This window comes from Mauremys mutica, chromosome 6 (assembly GCF_020497125.1).
Source record: "Mauremys mutica isolate MM-2020 ecotype Southern chromosome 6, ASM2049712v1, whole genome shotgun sequence".
Classification (NCBI taxonomy): Eukaryota; Metazoa; Chordata; order Testudines; family Geoemydidae; genus Mauremys; species Mauremys mutica.
The window spans coordinates 21,978,896-21,987,414 of record NC_059077.1 but is presented as its reverse complement, the minus strand read 5'-3'; positions in this window follow the sequence as shown (position 1 = coordinate 21,987,414).

The following is an 8,519-nucleotide window of genomic DNA, read 5'->3' as shown; positions in this document are numbered from 1 at the left end:
GAGGGCAGGGGACTGGACTTGATGACCTCTTGAGGTCCCTTCCAGTCCTAGAATCTATGAAACTATGAATCTGCTGATTGACTGTATCAAGAATCTGATCAGAGACTCTCTTTCTCCTTGACCGTTGTTGGAGGTCCTCCAGGCAGAACTGGAAGGGCTTTGAAAGGAAAATGGAAGAGCAGATTGTCTAATCATGATAAAAAAAATTACATTTTCTACTCTTTCAAAGGGGCTGCTTCCATTCAAGGTCCAAATATGACACTTTCTATCACTGGGCTTTATTTTATTCACACAAAAAACGCTGGCCAGCACAGACATCCTTTGGAGTGGCACTGAAAGCTCTTGTTGCCCTGTGACAGATTTTTGTTACCAATCTCCCTGAGGTGTCAGGTGATCAGGCTGAGGCTACAGGATCTTTTTGGGGAAGAGATGACGAAACACACCAAGTGCCTAAGTTTTAAAGCTTTATTAATAAAATAATAAAATAACAACAGAGAGCGATGGGCACTCCCCACCTCAGTCAGAGGAAGGAAGGAAGCAAGCATTAGTGCCCCAAGCCCTAACCCACTTTCATACTTACACACGCTCTACCTGAAGCTGGCCAAGCTTGGGGTAACGTAAGAAGAGGGGGAAGGGCGGACAGGAGTTCTGCCTGGGCCCAGGTCATCCGTGGTCTGCAGTAATCTCCGACTTGCTTTGGCTCTTGGGAGGGTTTTTAAGTGCTGGGTTCTTTTGGGGGTGTTTTTGTTCAGAGCCCTTTGTTCCTGGTGCTCTTTGTACCAGTCCAAATGGGCTTTCTGTGGCCTTCTCAGCTTTCCCTAAAACACACCAGTTCCAGGGATGCACAGCCCTGCTTTCTCCCCCACCCCATATCATCTTGCCCGTGTTTTTCATCTCTGCACCCCTGTTTCAGTGTACTTTTTCTTTTTTCATGGCTCTTTGTGGCTGAGTGAGAGAGAAACACTGCTGCAGATTTCCATGACCTTGGACTAGGGCCAGCATAGCATCTTATTATGAGACTGAGCTAGCTAGCTACAGTATTGAGTTAACCTGTTCTCTGCTCTCTTTCTTTTTCCCCCTATGGCTTCTCGCGACCTGCAAAGGAATCTTCCATTCCACACTCACTCACACCTTTGATCCTTCCCAAAATGCCCTGCGATGCTGGCAACAGCGTTAGCAATATACAATGCTGATCTGCCTTCCCAGGGGACCCCCTGAGGGAGGGAGTCCTTGGGCCTGTGACAGTCCTCCCCCTTGACCCCAAATCAACATTTTGTTATGAGGGGCTCACCATTTTGGTTTTCACCCTCCCTCTGACACGGTGGTTAGGGTTACTATTATTGGCCTTTTACATACACAGAAATATAGCATGCCTATGATACAGAGTTGTTGGATTACATATTGTTGGAGCTGGGAGCACACCAAATCCAATATCAGTTGGTTCTTGGCCTCAGTTATGGTTTTAATCAGTCCCTGCAAGGTATTTTGCATGCGAAGAGCCAATTTGGCAGTCTGTTTGAGGGCAGCGGTGGCCACTGTCACTTAGAACCATTCCCATGGCCATTTTCAATCATTTCAACCGCTTGTTTTTCATGGCCCCCTGCACAAGGAGCCCACTATGGTCCACCTTTTCCAGGAGGGACAAGGACACTGTATGCCTGAGGAGAGCGAGTTGGAGGGTGCCTCCCTCCACCGGTAGAATTGGGACGTTGATTCTGGTTCCTGGAAATCGAGTTGGAAATGTTGGGATGGGAGGGCTGGGAAACACTGGAGTTGTAGCAGGTGATTGGCAGACTTTCCAGACCTGCATCTGGCAACCTGGACTTCAGGAGCATCCACAATACAAAATGCCTGGGCTTGGATCTGCATGACAGCAGGACTTGGGTTCAGCCTCGTACCCTGCTGGATCCATGATTCTGGGCTTTCTGGCCCAAGTCAGACTTATTTGTGTGTGGACAGTAGTGGGGCTTGGGCTTAAACCTTAGTCTGACCCTGAGTTGACTATGCAGTATAGTCATACCCTCTCTGGCTACTTCTGTGCTTCCTGCCCACAAGCCCATCCTCCTGCCTCTACTACAGGTGCAGTGTAGCACCCCTTCACTGGACTGTGGTAGATCTGCAAGCTGCCACAGATACTTACACATCAAAGTTCAGAGCTTTGTTGTTCTCCCTGCTTGCCAACTCCTCCAAATTAACCCTGGGCTTCAGTTCTTCCTGTGATGCACTAAGGTCTGTCTCCAGAGTCTTGCTATTTCTGGACAGCAGCTAAACACTTAATACTTAAATAACTTTAATTGCTTAATAATTGACATTTTAATAGGGTGATTAAAATGTTAATCATTAAGTGGCTGGTGAAGAGCTAATTTATTCTGATAAACATCACCTTTGTCTCAAAACCAAAGTTCTAACAACCTATACCAGTTCTGAAGGACCGGTGCCGCGCCCTGAGATCTCTCTGACACAGTTTAGGAAGGCAGCAGTAAAAAAATACATTTGAATAAACATGGTAACTTCTTTTTATAAGTTTACTTGGCTGTCTCATATTCTTTTGTTTTTTCTGTGGCTTGAGTTGGACTGGGGTAACAAAGTGTAGTATCATACAAGGAGGAAAATGCATAAAGATTGCTTATCACTAACAATAGATATTGGATGGAGCTGTTTATTTTCTTGTTCTTTATTCTGTGTGTGGGGGGGTTGTATGTAAAGCACTTTTTTTTTGTGGTAGAAATAATTTCACAGAGTCAGGACTATATGCAAAATGTCAAACAATATTTAGGCTGCTGGGTAGGCTAGTTGTATAACACAAGGAGGTTTATAATATTTGTTTTCTTCTGTAGCAGGCTAAAGGATTTCAGGGTAACCTAGACGCTTGGGAAAACTAAGCATCAATTACCAGCTCTAATTATTCTATGTCCAAAGATCAAATTCCATGGTGGGTCTAGCGTGGTTTGCGTGATGATGTTTTGCTTTGCCTGAATAAAGCAATTCTTGTGATCTATTAACTGCTATATTGTTCAAGGAAATCATGTCATTCAGCTTCTGTTGCATGTTGATGAATAAACTATTTGCTGACTAAGTGTCAAACACCTCATAATCTCATTGGCTGGTATAGAGTTCATTAGGGGGATAATATCATCAGGGGGCAGGTTCTGGGGTACCAAATGTGCCCACAGAAGGTCAAAAGACACAATAAAAGTTGTGTATTGGGGGTAGCAGCAATGGATCCCTCATGCTTGGATACTCTGAGCAACATAGTTTTGCCGACATAAGTGGTAGTGTAGACATGACCTAAATGTCAATCACTCACTTTACTATATGCTAATAGCACCTGTTGGGGAAAAGGTGAACTAATTGAAAGTGGAATATTTTGATTGGCTAGAATCTTCTAAAACAAACATCATATGTACATATATCACTATTTGTATACCAGGCCATCGATGTACATGGTGATTTACAAAGCACATTAAACAAGGCCAAAGACAAATAGTTTACAATCTAAAATGACTAGACAAACATACAACAATTAACTCAGAAGGGAGCAGGAGGATTCACAGTCATTAAACTCCCAACACAAAGAGAAAAGATGCACAATGATTAAACATCTCCTTTAAGAAAAAAGTATCACAGCTCTTAACCACACACCCCCAACATCTCTCCTGCCCATAACAAGGCAAGCAAGCCACATTCACTAACCATATAAATGAACCTCATTTGGCCCTTTCAACAAAAATTCCCTTCATAACACCCACCACCACCAACATGCTCATGTAGACACACATCTCTCCAGCCAAACAGCTGCTGGACCTCCCGCAGGCATGCCTGCGGAAGCTCCACTGGAGCCGCAGGACCAGCGAACCCTCCGCAGTCATGCCCGTGGGAGGTCCGCTGTTCCCGGGGTTCCGGTGCACCTCCCGCGCATGACTGCTTGGGAAGGCCAAATTCGTAGAGCCGCCCCTGGCCCCTCCCTTCCTGCGCTGCCTTCTACTCCTACTTATGAGTCCATTGAGTTTTCTGCAAGGAGGAGAGGTCACCAGACCCCTCTTCCTCCATGTGATCTCAGAGTCTGTAAGGGTCCTGGGAGGGACTGGGCAGGATGCATGAAAACATGTTGATTGGCTGGAATCTTTTGGAACAGAAGCAGTTAGAAACTGAACTGAATAGCTACAGCTTGATTGTGAAATATCTTATATTTCAATCTAGAGAGCATTCCAGAAGTAGTGAGACATTAAAAGCAGTGACATAATGCATTATGCAGAGTCGGGGAAAGTCAAAACCGTTTGTGTGGAAATGTTTCACTTGACATGAACATGGCGATGTGGAAGTTCTGTTCTTCTGCCAATGTGACACGCTGAATTTTCATGATATGTGTCCAACTGCTGTCAAAGATAGGTTGTTGCAGTCGAACAGCAAGAAAGGGAAAGCTGGTCTGTATCAAAATGTGTTTTCTTCTGTGCATTCTCCTTTTTAGTCTTTGGCAGGATCAGCACAAAGCATAGACTCTTTTGATGAAGACAGTGATATGGGTGATGAAGAAATGGAATTAGCTTCACTTTCATTATCTTCTAATAAGAATTTTGCTACTCCATCTGCATCAGCATTGAAAATGACTACTCCTGGAATAACTACTTCAGTTGTTCATTAAATTGGTATTAAAAAGATTTTTGGATAGAATATCCCATGACCAGAAAAACAAATTTGACAGTAAGTTTGCCAGAGGTATTTATGCCAGCTATATATACCATCTTGTATATTGAAAATCCTTATATGCTAGAATTTTTTTCTTAAGTTACATCCAATTTACAAAGTACCAAGTAGGAAATGGCTTGCAGGATGTCTAAGTAGATGATGTGGAAATGAGTGTTGACGTTTTTATTGTGCAAGCGTTTCACATGTCTCTAGTGTCTGATGGATGGAGCAATAGGCATGCAAAGAGTGCCATCAACTTTATGGTAACAACTCCATAACCAGTATTTTACTCACTCCAGTGCAAAACTGAGCATCACCACACAACCCAATGTATTTGTAACTAGTCTAAAAATACAATAAATGAATTGGGTCTATGGAAGATTAGTTTGATTGTGACCAACAATGCAGCTAATACAGAAGCTGCTTGGGCTTTGTTGATAAATGAGCATCCATACTTTGTGTTATGGATGAGCTGCCCATATCATGCGGCTTTTCATTGGTGATGTTGGAGATCTGACAGCTTTCTCATCACATCAAATGAAAAGCATTGTCCAGTTTTTCAAAAAAAGCACCAGCCACCATTTTTCAGAGTCATTAAGTGCAGCACTCAATGTCATTCACGCTGATTAAGCCTTGTCATACTTGATGGACATCTTCTATTAAATGTTTCAAAGATCTTCAAATATGCAAGAAGGCTCTTTAGTCAGCTGCTGTTGAAGAAGGGGTGGGTGGGTTGCCACTGCATAATCCACACTGACATTTTTTAGTACAATGTCTTTTGGATGCAAAACTCATTTCATTGCTTGAACCCGTAGCTCAATCAAAAACGTTAGTTCTACATTGTCTGAGGCCAGGAATGAGTCCCTGAATACTAAGCATGTTTGGTTTCCTGGACCTGAAGAGAGCTCTCTGTAAGCTCGTCTTTTTCACCAACAGAAGTTGGTTCAGTGAAAAGATATAACCTCACCCACCGTGTCTCTAATATCCTGGGACCCACACAGCTACAAAAACACTGTGCACAAGAAGCGTATTTGTGAGAACACTGAATATGTAACCCTTCTGCCAGGTGGAGCCAGCAACAACAAGAGCCAGGTTCAGTATCTAGGGGTTCCTTTTGAACAATACAACAAAGAATCGTCTCGAGCCCCCACCCAGTGACCTGGGACAATTACACACTACCTCCTGTGTGCCTCTAAGAGGCAATACTTCCCCTCTCACAAGCACAGAGTCTGAGTGTAACAAAAACTTTTAATAAAAGGAGGGAAGTAACTCAGCATTAATTTGGGAAAACGCCACAACTAGGGTTCATAAAGACATACCATGAGCAAAAGACCCACCCCGACATGTCCTTTTCCCCTCAGGTTCTTGAGTCTAGCAACCCAAAAGTCCATTTAACGTGCCCGTCCCTTCACCGTACCCCTCTCATAGTTGCTGTCCTTGACCAGGGCAACCCCAGAGTTCACCTCACAACCTGTGTGGAGGGGGTGGTAAGGAGGCACCTTACATGCTCCACTGCTTGGGCACTCGCTCATTGCCTCAACGGCCGATTGCCGTGCCTCTGTGGGGCTCTGCCCTGGCCCTCTCCATCAGCCACCCTGCTGGCCGCACCTTTCCACCAGCTGACCGGCTGGCCACTCACCAAGATGTCTTCAGCCCCCCCCCACCCTCCCCCCCACACACACAACACAGCTCTCAGTAATTTCAGCTGTTAGTGGGGAAGCCTCACTGCTGGTGCACACTGTGCAGTCTCTTGCAATAGAGACACTGTCCCAAGGCAGGTCTAATACATAGACCTAGGTATCAGTGATTTCAGCTCTACAGCATGTAACAAGACTCTCAACTGAATCTAAATTAGCTCTTTTATTATACCATGGAGAGAGGAAGGGTCAAATGATGTCTAGGGCCCTTAAACAAGTACCTGCCACCCTCCTCTCTGAACTCATTGAGCTTTGGAACCCATGTCCCCTGTCTAGCGAGTGCCATTCAGTTTAGGGTGAGTCCCTCCATTGGGGTATGCCAGGTACAGTTCTTAGAGTGATCGCTCACGTGCATTCCACAATACGTGTGCATGCTCACAACATGCACCAGTGCTGGAAGTTTTTTCCCCAGCAGTACCCATATAAGGGGTGCTGCGCGCTCTCCCAACCCTCAGTTCCTTCTTGCCGCCAGTGAACTGCTATAGCTTTCCCTGTTTGGACTTTGTTTAGTTCATAGTTAGTTAGTACCTGTAGTTTAAAAAAGTAGTATAGTTAGAATAGATAGAGACTCAGTAATGCTCACCTGATTCTGAATAGGGTAAGGAGGGGCAAAGCCAAGGGGAGGAAGAGATGTTTGCCATGCTCTTCCTTTCTCTTCCACCTACATTTACAGACACCACATCAAGTGACTGAAGTGCTGATCAAAGGGGCAAGCCTGACTGAAGAGCAACCAGCCAGACAGTGGTGAGAAGCATCTAAGTTTGTAAGGACACTGAAAGTGTTAAGATCAGCTTAGAATGTGTTTTGCTTTTATTTCATTGTTATGTTTTGACTTATAATCACTTAAAATCTAGCTTTATAATCTATTTGTTTATTTTACCTGAAACAAGTGCGTTTGGTTTGAAATGTGTCAGAGACTCCCCTTGGGATAACAAGCCTGGTACATATCAATTTCTTTGTTAAACTGACGAACTCATATAAGCTTGCAGCGTCCAGTGAGCATAACTGGACACTGCAGGACAGAGGTTGCTAGGGTTGTGTCTGGGACCAGAGATGTTGGCTAGTGTCATTCTGTCGCAAGTAGCTGGGAGCAGCTTACATGCCAGAGGCTGTGCGTGAACAGCCCAGGAGTGGGGGTTCTCACAGTAGATCAGTAGAGTCAAGGATTGGTGTGACCTAGCAGATCACCGGTCCAGACAACACCAGAGGGGAACATCACACCTACGTTTTCGTAGTTGTTCTTTGAGATGTGTTACTCATGTCCATTCCATTACCTGCCCTCCTGCCTCTCTGTTGGAGTTGCCAGCAAGAAGGAACTGAGAGGGCATAGGGCTGGCAGCGCCTGATATACTGATGCTTAGTATACTGATATATTGTACATAGACGTGGCACTCCAGGGGGTGCCACTGCCGACCCTACAGATAGACCTAGGTATCAGTGGTTTCAGCTCTGCAGTATGTAACAAGACTCTCAACTAGATAGGCAAAAATCTCCGACGACCGTGCACGTGGGCGCGTGCACACCTAGAATGGAATGGACATGAGCAACACATCTTGAAGAACAACAGTTACGAAAAGGTAGGTAATTGTAATTACGTGGGTAGTCCTGTTAGCCCTTTTTAAATGTTAGCATAACATTAGCTTTCTTTCAGTCCTCTGGAACCTCCTCAGTGCTCCAAGACTTATAGAAAATCATCACTAGCTGTCCAGAGAGCTCCTTAGCCATCTCTTTTAAAACTCTTTGATGCAAGTTATATGGATCTGCTGATTTAAAAATCTCTAGGCTTTGTGGAGGCCAGGAAATAATTAATAAGGATTTGAAGGGATCTTAAATGTATGTTAGTTAAGTTAGCATAAGTTAGGCTAGCTGTGACCCTAATGATGTGAGATTTGTAGAAGTAAGATAATGTAAGACAGAGTGAACTGTGTGAAAGTTATTACGACCTTGCAATATGCAGTCTTGCTTTTTTCTAGTAGTAAGACAAATAAGATAGCAAAGAAGCTTATGTATAAACAAATGCAAATGTTTTCTTTTACTGTCTCCAGGATTGCTAGCTATTGTCTGTAACAAAGGTATAAATGCTTGCTGTGATTGTTTACTAATTGAGAGAGACCTGTCCGGGACAAGGGGCAACCC